Below are 11,179 nucleotides of genomic sequence, written 5' to 3'. Positions count from 1 at the left end.
CACGGTGTCCTGGATGTTAGCGGTTGCGCTAAGAGAAACAATCTGTTTGGCTTGTACTGAAGCTACATCCATAAAGCCAGTCAGCAGGGAATCTTTCTCTTTGAGTTCCTCTGAAAGTCGTCGGATGTCTTCCATAAGGTCAGCAATCTTCTTGTTCGCTTTCTTAAGGAGTGAGCAGTCCTCATGGGGCAGAGTTATCTCGGCTTGCATAGTCACCGGAGCTTTGTTGCGATCAGTAGCGTTGATCGCGTTTTTACGGTCATCTATCTTAAAATCCATGTCGGATGACTAAAATCCTTAACCCACGTAAAACTTAAATAAAGTTAAGTTAAATAAAAGGATATAAAAAAAAATGTAACGAAAAAAGTGGATTAAAACTGGATAAGAGTCCGGTTCAAGACGGAGCTTCCGACAGGTGGCTACAGACGCCAACGCATGCGCAGAGTGCAGATTATTGTGTGTGGGCTCCGCCACATGCTGAGTCAGTCCATAATTATCAAGAACACAACACAATTCTTTAGTCCCACTGTCCTGGGGGTTGTCAACATGGATGTTAAAATCACCAACAATAACTACACAGTCAAAGTCAATACAGATTATAGACAGCAGTTCACCAAAGTCATCAAAAAAGGTTGCACAGTATTTAGGGGGCCTGTAGATTTTTAGAAGAGCTTGAGAAGAGGAATTCAACTGAAGAGCCACATATTCAAAAGAAGCAAACATTTTTTTACATTGGAGGTAGTCATTAAACAAAATGGTAACTCCACCTCCTCTCTTATGCACTCTAGCTTCGCTCATAAAACTGAGGTTGGGAGGGGTAGACTCGATAAGGACAGCTGCACTGGTATCTTGGTCTAACCAAGTTTCAGTTAAAAACATGAAATTAAGATTGTGCATGATTATAAAATCGTTGATTAAAAATGTTTTTCCTGCCAACGTTTAATAAAGCTAAATTTAGTGTGTTAAAAACATTATCTGGCCCATTTTTTTCGACAGGCTGCAACTGACGAGGAATTAATACTAAATTTCCAGGATATGTTGAGTGCTTCCTGTTTCTTAACACATCACCATTATTTTTCTGTTACCTATCAAGACAGGAATTGAGAAGGCTACCAGCACACTGGGCCCTGGCTTGTCCTGGAGAGAGTCATGACTGCCATTTTCCTTGTAGCCTGGACCCAGTACATATCAGTCAGAGCTTGCTGGGCTTTTTCGCCGTTGAAGAGTGGGAGGACGGGTCGGGCGCCGTGTGACATGTGTCAAACCTGGCTGTGGACAGTAAGGAAAGTTTAGGGGAGAGAAAATGGAAGTAGGGCGAGGGAAGGGGTAAGGGTAAGTTTGGTCCCAGCACTAACCAGCTTTTCATGTGGTCAGTGAACTTCAACAGGGGGGAGGAGGGAGAAAGGGTGTCTGGAGATAAGGATGACCTGGATGGGGATTGAGGGGTTAAAGATGGTGAATCCTCGCTGTTGGTTTTCAGTGAGTGTGGTGTAGACTTCCTCTTGGCTCTGACATCTCCCATGATTAGAGCTCTCTTCCGGATGGAGCTGTGGTGGCTCTCCTTCAAGGTTTGTGGCGTGGCGTGTTGTGTTATGTTTTTTTCTTTTGAGGGAACAGATGAGTGACACAGAAAGTAAAACAGGTTGGAGCTGAAGAATTTTACTCCTGATGTCGCGGTGACAGTCCGGCTGTTGGTGACTGTCCTGTTTCTCCTTTCCCTCGCATTCTGGTTTTTCCTGTGCCTTCTCTCTCTCTCTCTCTCTCTCTGTGTGCTCTCTCCCTTTCTGCTCCAGAGCCCGGCTGGCTACCCACACCTGCACCTTGTTAACCTCCATCCCCGGCCGCCGCACCTGCCAGCCATCAGCCTCATCACGACCAGTATTTCTACCCCGGCTTTCCACTCCATCCTCGCTTGATCGTCGCAGCTCCTGACTTGGTGTCACCGCTTTGTTCTGGCTCTTTTGAAATTTCCCTTTGTTTCACATCCTAGTCACCTGCTAACTCTGTCTGTCTGTTTCCTCCTGCCAGGTTCACTCACCTCTGCCTCCCAGTTCGGCCAGCCGGGCTTGCTCGCCAGCCTCCACGACGCCCTCCGGCTTCCCCCCCTCCACTCCACCGGGTCCCCAGTCACCGCGTTCTCTCCTCCACTTCTGCCAGCCTCCCTCGAACCTCCAGCCTAAGCTCCTTCCGCTCCTCCAGCTGCTCGGTCCCCCGTGTCCTCACCTGCCACTCCCGTCTCTCCGCGTCCCCCTTTTTTCCTCAATAAACCTCTTTTTCAAAGCCTCAGCGTTGCGTTTGGGTCCCTTCTGTCTCCTACCGTTACACCTGACTTGTTAAGGCGACGTCCATCTGTGTTAAAAAAATGTCTGCGGTCCCACAAAAAGTTAAAATTTTCAATGAAATTCACTGATTTGACAGTACATTGCCATGTGTTCAATGCCAGCAATCTGCTGAATCTCTCAACTCCTCTTTGAATTGGCGGTAGAAGGCCACTGATAAACACATCTGCATTCAGAGAGCTGACTGTGTTCAACGGATTATTGAAGTATTAAACTTTCAACACTTCAGGCTGTTGCTACACAACATCATTGGTTCCAATGTGCAGTATGATTTTTTTTTTTTTACACAGTAGGATGTTCAGCCACCGTATGCAGGATTCTTTCTGCCAAGTCAGACACAGTATTCTTCGGAAAGCAGAGTAAATCCAGTGTCCTGCAATAGTGGTGAAAATCTGTTCTCCTGTTGCACATTTGCTTGTTGGGGAGGTGCATGGCTGTGTCCTACTAAGAACAGGGGTTGAAGAGGCCCTCTGCCTGGATGATAATGCAGGCCAGTCAGTTGCATCACAAATCTCAGGGTGCTGGGTTCTGCCTGTTACTCGTCCTCCCATTTCCCAGGGAAATGATTTACTCTTAGGCTCTGTTTCTATTTCCTATTTAACTCTTTAAAATGTATTTTATCCTGTTTTATTTCACCATTTTAAAAATTATATTTTAATGTTGTTGTTTTTTCAATTTCCCTTTGCTGCTTTTATGTTTTATGTAAAGCACTGTGAATTGCCTTGTTGTTGAAATGCGCTATACAAATAAACTTGCCTTGCCTTTGCACCAAGAGAGTTCCAGGGAGAACTACCACTTTTAGATTTATTACCCAGTACACAGGCCTCCTGCTTATTGGTAGTCTTGATGGTGCTAATTAGCCATGCGTTAGCATGCTCTTGTCCACTGTTTTGGGTCCATGGTAAAGTAGTGTAATTCCCACATAGTCCATCCACTTCTACATTCACTTCTAACCTGTGGATCTTCGTTTCCAGCACTGCAATTTTCTGTAGAAGATGGTGGAATTCGTTCATGGAGAAGGGGGGCATCTTGTTGCTAATTAGCATTAGCTACAACCCCAATTACTGCAGTACAGGCTAGTGCTATTGATAGGCTGCACTTGCGTAGTGTTTAAAATATGGCAACAGCCTACTTTATCTGAATAAATGACAGTCCAAGGTATCTAAAATTATCCAAGAGCCACTGCTCATAATTTCTTGCAGGAAAAAAAAATTGCCAGCAAAAGAATGCAAGCAGAGGCAAGAGAAAGCAGCAAAGCGTCTGAACTGTAAGAAAGCAGTAAGCATATGTCCAGAGTCAATGCAGCCTTCTACCAGGAGATTTTAGAGCACTTCATGCTTCCATCTGCTGACAAGCTTTACGGAGATGCAGATTTCATTTTCCAGCAGGACTTTGCGCCTGCCCACAGTGCCAAAACGGCTAGTAACTGGTTTGCTGACCATGGTATTACTGTGCTTAGTTGGCCAGCCAACTCGCCTGACCTGAACCCCATAGAGAATCAATAGGGTATTGTCAAGAGGAAAATGAGAGACACCAGACAGACAAGCTGAAGGCCGCTATCAAAGCAACCTGGTCTTCCGTAACACCAAAGCAATGCCACATGCTGATTGCCTCCATGCCACTGTGATGCAGTAATTTGTGGTATAGGAGACTCAACAAAGTACTGAGTGCACAAATAAACCTTTTTATGGTTTTAAGGTCTAGATTTCTGTATTATATATTCTTTATTCTAATATTCAAATATTTTGAGATATGGATTTTTGATTTCTGTGAGATCTAAGCCATAATCATCAAGATTAAAACAACAAAAGGTAATATAATATATATATGACTTTATTTAAATAACGGAAATAACTTTTTCACGATATTCAAATTTTTTTTAGATGCACCTGTGTGTGTCTGTGATTTCAGTAATACTGCAGTGAGTGCAGAATCTGTGAGTTGGTTGTGATCAGCCAGTTTGGTTAAATTTTTCATGCCATAAAGCCACTGGAGACAGAAGTGGGATCTACACCGGAAGGTTTTGAATGTATTTCTAGCACACACACTTTTGAGATTTGCTCTGCTACAGGAAGAAATATAATATTGACATTACGCGTTTGAATGTATCCAGGGAACTTGTGTTTGTGAACTGTTTGTGAAAACAGGTTGTGGTTAATAAGTTACATGAGGTTCACACATACTGCACTAGTTATCTTCTCTCCAGCAATAACAATACACATTAAAATGTGTTTTTTGACAAATTGATGTTGTTTAGAAATGGGTATCGTTAGGATTTTATTGGAATTTGCTGCGTGTGCATTTATGCAGAGTGATTTCAATTTCAGGATGTGTTGTTCACAATGTAACATTAGCATTATCATGGAAAAAATATCATGCATCAATGGTAAGTTTCTGCATCCTTTCGGATTATAATGCACCAGAGGTGTGGGACGCGTATGTCTCTTACTATATACTATTATACTTCAAAGATCTACAGATATACAGTATTACTAATATTCTTTTATAGGACTACTACAGCCAATGAAACAGAACTACAGAAAAAGCTATAGTAATAAATAAAAAAAAATACAATAGAACACTACAAACTTACTATTGGACACTATACAATATTTTAGCATACGTATTAATACTGTAATTAATTTTCATAAGTTGGCGGCATGGTGGCCCAGTGGTTATCACTGTGTCCTCACAGGAAGAAGGTCTTGAGCCTTTCTGTGTGGAGTTTGTATGTTCTCCCTGTGTCTGAGTGCATTCTCTCTGGGTGCTCTGGCTTCCTCCGGCCGTCCAAAGACATGCAGGTAGGGTAATTGGTGATTCTAAATTGACCTTAGGTGTGTTTGAGTGTTTATGGTTGTTTGTCTCTACGTGCCAGCCCTGTGATGAACTGGCGACCTGTCCAGGGTGTACCCTGCCTCTTGTCCAATGTCAGCTGGGATTAGCTCTAGCTCCCCTGCAACCCTGTATGGGTTATAGGTAATGGATGGATGGATTTTCATAAGGGTGGTGTTGGTTGGCATATGGCTCTGCCATATTTTTTGGCATAATTAGAATATTATAACAAACAGCAATGACCTCAACTTTTCTCCAGCGATCCACTGACTACTGGTTAATGACTTTGACCTTTTGGTCTGGTTCACCTGATGTTGTCTGTTTCTAATTTTAGTTTTTGTTTTGTTTTCTCCTTTAGTCATTTGTCCAAAGTTCTTGCCATTTAACTGATTTAGTTGCCTGTGATTTGGTATGCTTCATTTGGTCTTAACCTGCAATTTTGCTGCATTATGCACAACTAAACATGATAAAACATTTCTACAGCTTAATTTACTGCCTCTGAATATACTTTCAGTTGGAACTGTGATTGCCTATGTACTGTGTAATGTACATGTGTTCTGTGGGCTGTGTGTTTCCGGTTTTACCACCACACTGTGACCCACAAGCTGCTCCATCTGCTGTAGCTCCATTAAACAAACAAACCATATGAATTGCATAGATTCAAACAGCAAGAATTTCTTGAGAACACACCACATTTGATTTCCTTTCGAATATACCACCAGCCTAACACACACATACATGTACATCCAAGCTGCTTTTGATCTGTACTATGCTTCCTAGAGGGTAGGTGAGTCATTCAGACATCCACCGTCTGCACGTACGTGTATTTCAGTGTCTGTCTCCTGTGTAGTGTATTATGCCCTTTCTCTTCAACCTTCATATGCCCACCTGAGGGAAGAGGCCTTACCACAGGGTGGGGATCAATGAACTGCTGTGTTGTGCTCAGCCAGCGTAGGATCTTATTTAGAAGCCCTCCAGGTGGGTAGGATCAGTGGCGCACAGAGGGAGAGGGGCAAAGCCAGCATCCATTATTTATTTCCTCATTTAACACTGGCAGCAGGTTCCTCACCCACTTGTATTTGTTCAAAGAGTAGTGGCGTGTAGGGTTAATTCTCTAAAGGGGTTAATATTGGGAACATAATTGGATTCCTGCAGTAGGACAGATGGGAGTTGGAAAGATAAGGGATGTGTTGTAAACACACTAAGCCCTGTCGCTGATAAAAGATCTATTTGTGCTGCTTGGTCTTTTGCTACAGTGTCAGTGCATACCAGAACAGGGCGGCCTGGTGAAGCCTATTGATCTACCATTACTTCTTCAATTACAGGAATGAAGAATTAGTCTTTGCCCATAAAGCATAACTTATTGTCTTAACCACTGATGCCCAACCTACCTGTCCATCCCTCCACACATTGCTCTTCTTCACTGTTTATCTGGCCAAAAACCAGACGCTTTTCTAATGAGAGCTTAAAAGATGAAGCTGCTTTGTGCTGTTAGAGATAAAACTCCTCAGAAGAAATTCTTCCTGATGGAAAAATATGAAACTTTAGTGACAGCTTCATCTGTATCCAGGATGATTCTGTGTATAATTTCATATAGCCTTATAGTCCTTAGTGAAGGTATTTAAGTTTTTATTATCTGATATTCAAAATGAGCGAATCATTTTGCTGCATTAAAACCTGACCCGTTTAGTAAAACAAAATTCCGATGTGTCATCCTACACTATCATTATGACAAATATATGTACGATAATGGACTCATTGAGCAGCTGATCAAAATATAAATGCAGCATGATTACACCAGCCACTAGCATCACATTAACTGTACATTAACCTTGCAAATAGGCTGTAGTAACTGTAGAGTGCATACAAAGTCCATCATCAAAATTACAAGATAGGCCTCAACTCAAAATCAAAGTTGAGAAAAATGCCAAACCATAACCCTTCTCATATTAGAAAAGGTCACTGGAAATGTGGATACTAAATTCTAGATCATTCAAATTAAAATTTTAGGTATATTTGCTTTTGTACAAATCACACATATGTACTTATTATTAAGTTTAGGCATTTTAGGCAAGGCTTCAGAATAATTGTTTCACTGTTATAGAAAATAGCTGCTTCTATAAAGGGGAATTCCTCTAAATGTTTTTTGGGGCGGCAGTAGGTCAGTCCGTAAGGATTAGACTGGGAACCAGAGGGTCGTCGTTTCCAGTCCAGCTCGGACCAGAGTTGTGGAGTGCGGACTGGTAGCTGGAGAGGTGCTAGTTCACCTCCTGGGCACTGCCAAACGTGGGCTTTAGCAAGACCCTGAACCCCCAACTGCTCAGGGCAGTGGCAGCCCCGTCACTCTGACATCTCTCTGTGTGTTGTTGCATGTGTGTGTATTTCAGACTTGTGTGTGTATACTAATAACAATAATAACACCAGAGTGAGTACATTGAATTTCCCCTTATGTATGTCTTCTTCTTCTTTTACACTGCCTAAAGGGCCAGTGCTCAAAAACTCCCGTTACTGGGAACCTGCAGCTAAAAATGCAAAATGATCTTTTATTAAAATACCATACCCATGATAATCACCACCACTGCCCCAAATGGTTGAGCAGTTAAACTTTTAAGCTCTAATTAAAAAATAGAAAAGAAGAAGAAGAGGAAATGCATTCAGCAGCTGTGCCCCCAGGGATGAAATCTGTCTTCTATTCTGTTGTAAATTGAGCACACCTAGCAGCTCACTGCAGAATAATCAGGAATTAGGGGATAAATGCAGCAACTGTGAAGAGTAATACGAGTCTGCATAGCTCCTGCACTCTTAGTTTATAAAGCTCTCTCTTCCCCAAAGCTTGTGGCTTTGCTTCTCTGTTAGAATGCAGGATTTAAAAGTCTCTGGAGAAACACAGTGGGTGAGTAGGAAGTGTTTTTATGTCATGCTATAAGCTTCCACTCAAGATATTTTCTACCCTTTTAGATACCTTCTTTTTTCATCTCTGAATGCATGTGAATTGTGGTTTGAAATAGCACAGAGGGAGTGTGAAGTTCTGATTGCTACGTAATAAATGAGAGAGAGAAACACTTGCGGGTGCCTCATGCTTTGACAAGTAATTAAGGGCAACTGTGCCACAGCAGACACTGAATGGTGGCCAAATATTACAAACAAACAAACTCAGGCGCAAGACAGTCTTAAACAATTACCATATTTGCAGCAACTGCGTCTTGGTTCTTTCTGTTTATGAATAACAATTTCCGGTCTGTTTTTAAGAGGGTAAGTGATGCACTATGATATACAGTATTTTCATATTGTATCCATTGTCAGTCTTGCCACAATGAATATCAGCAGTATTTACAGCCTTTATCTGTAATCTACAGCATTCCGCGGGCAGTAGTAGACTGGTGTGCAGGTGAGGGACACAGAAGAGGCCATGGCCACCTCATCACCCTCAAATGTCCTTCAGTAGATGTAGTTAACCCCCAGTGCTGACAACAGCCGTCAAAACAGCTCTGGATGGTCTTGCTGGAAATTGAGTGTCAGGTATTTACTTGAGCGGATTAAGCAGTGGCCCAAAGATTGTATGGGTTATTTCTTTAATCCTTCCAATTCTGCTACAGTGTTACTGTCCTTCACCACCATGTAAACACAAAAGCAAGCTGTTTGGGCCACACACTTTTTGTGTTATTTTCTCATAGCAGCAGACATTATGTTGTCACAGTATTATAGCAAAGGGTTTCTATATAAAGACACACATGTTAGGGTATTGTTGTGCAACCTGCTATGTCAGTGTTACGGACTACCGTCAATACGGTTGAATATGCACTGTGACTGCCATACCAATCAGCCTGGCTCTTTGGCGTTATGGTCACGTTGCATGTTTAGTACCCTGTAGACCTGTGTTCAAATCCAGGTGGGGTGACTGCTCCTGTCCCTCTGTCACAGTCAGTGTCATACCATTTAGTACCTAGTTTGGACTGTACTTTAAAATGATTTAAATAAGTTTAACGCGATATAAGTACAGTATACCGTGCAGCACCCAACCTGGTATGTTGTCATGTATTTATTGTATATTATGTATTATATGTACTGTATGCATATATTTCTTTTCTTGGCAAGTTATCATTTCCACAGGGAGGACAGAAGTGTTCTTGCTGCAGAGGCTGGCAGAAAAGGGATGTGGTTTTATAACATTAAAGTTGTCAGACAGTCCTGCCGACCAACAGTATGTGGGTGCAACCTCATAAAATGTGTTATTTACATCAGCAACGTACAGTGTATATGACAGATTTGCCAGCAAAGTCTCTAAAAGATCAAAACACATAATACATTAGATCTACCCATTTTGAAAACTATGATGAATTTAGATTTATGAAGTTTCAGGCAGCCATGTTCATTTTTGGTGCTGTATGAAAATCAATTACCAGACTTGAAACTTGCTTGAATTTTGTAATCCATCTCATTGAACATCAGGTCCGCGTTCATTTTTGGTTGTTTAATAGTTTGGAAGTTTCAATCAGTCATCTAATTAAACAACATACAACCCCAAATCGAAAATTCTGTAGTATGCATTTGAAAACGATGCTCCAGTTCTTCCTTGGGGCGGGGCACAGCTTCCCCCGGGACATGTGGTCTGGGGTCCTTTGCGCTTTGGGGGGTCGCAGGGTGCCCTGGCTTCTGGGGGTGGGGGTCTCTGCGTGGGTTGATCCGGTTGCGGTTTCGAGGGCTGCGGTGGGATTGTAGGACAATTGTCGATGCATCTTGATGCATTGTGCTTTTTCCCTGGGCAGGGTCTCTGAATGGCTGCTGGGCGTTTAGTTTGTGCATTGGAGTCCGGGGGAGGCATTTCCTCGTAGGCTTGGAGGGACCAGTTTGCGTCCCTGTTTTGCTTCATTGGCCTCGGATCCATGCTTCCCCATTTCTCTGTCAGCCAGTTGTTGGATCCCTCTGGATACTGAGGTATACAGTTAGTTTTCGGGATGTGCAGTGTGGGTGCGGGGCAGGGCTGTGCTCCGTTTTTTTCTGGGTTTGTGCCTGGAGTTCTCACTGGTCTATGTTGTGTGCGCGCCGCGGTCGGTCCGGGCGCTGCTCTGCCGCGGGTTACGCTTCTTGCGTTCCGTCGGCATTACGTTGTCAACTGGCATTTGGATCGGGGTGTTCCGCGTTTGCATCGCGGTGCATCTGGGAGTCTTTGTTTTTTTGATTGATTTATTTTTTTTCTTTCTCCGACCACTATTGGCTACTGGGGTTCTTGCTTGCCTGTTGCCGGGGTAAGTGTGGCACAGTCGTGGCGCCCCACTCTCACTAACAACTACATTCTTTAACAGGCTTATGCGCACACACATGTACACACACACATACAGACACATTCACCCACACGCACACAGACACACACAGTCTCACACATAGACACAAACAAACTTAGGTTGTCCCTGGTAGAATTATTCCTGATGCTTTTCTTTCAGTTACTTATTTAAATTAATTGTTATTATCCCAGCTCTCGTGGCTGTGCTGTATTGCTTATTTAGTGTGTGTGACTGTTTCTTGTTTTCATTTTTCTCTTAGTTGTCTTACTATGTCAGCTGTTTATTGCTGCTGTTCGGCTGGTTGTCTTTTACTATTATTATAATTTTTATTGTTTGTTTTTGTTTGTGTTTGTTTGTTGTTGTTTTTCTCCTCCCCAAGCCCCCCTCTCTGTTCTATTACAGGTTTCGTTGCTTTCTGCAATTGGTGTTTCCCACTGCTTTTCCCTGTTGTCCCCACCTTCCATCCCCCTTTCCCCCTTCTCTTACAGGTCTTGTCCTTTCTCTGTGCTGTCTGTTTGTGCCCCCCCATCCCCGTGTCTGCCCCCCTGTCCGGCCCAGTGACAAATCAATACATAATTAAATAAATAATAAAACAGACAAAGGAGTATATTAATACTCCCTTGTTAAAGTAAAATCTGTCTGGCACAATATGGTATCCAGGTCATCATACACTATACCAAGCTGCTGGGCAGGACAGGTTTAAAAAAAAAAAAGACAAAACAAAAA

At 42.7% G+C, this 11,179-nt stretch overlaps 1 long non-coding RNA gene across 1 annotated transcript; it reads left to right on the top strand.

Annotated features, from left to right (window-relative positions):
* Positions 1-1,737: 1,737 nt before the first annotated feature.
* Positions 1,738-2,286, top strand: LOC123971713. The gene is made up of 2 exons (XR_006825259.1): positions 1,738-1,936; positions 2,029-2,286. It is a non-coding gene; the product is annotated as an uncharacterized LOC123971713 (long non-coding RNA).
* The last annotated feature ends 8,893 nt before the right edge of the window (positions 2,287-11,179 follow it).

This window comes from Micropterus dolomieu, linkage group LG05 (genome assembly GCF_021292245.1).
Source record: "Micropterus dolomieu isolate WLL.071019.BEF.003 ecotype Adirondacks linkage group LG05, ASM2129224v1, whole genome shotgun sequence".
Lineage (NCBI taxonomy): Eukaryota > Metazoa > Chordata > Actinopteri > Centrarchiformes > Centrarchidae > Micropterus > Micropterus dolomieu.
This window is presented reverse-complemented; position numbering and strand designations above follow the sequence as displayed.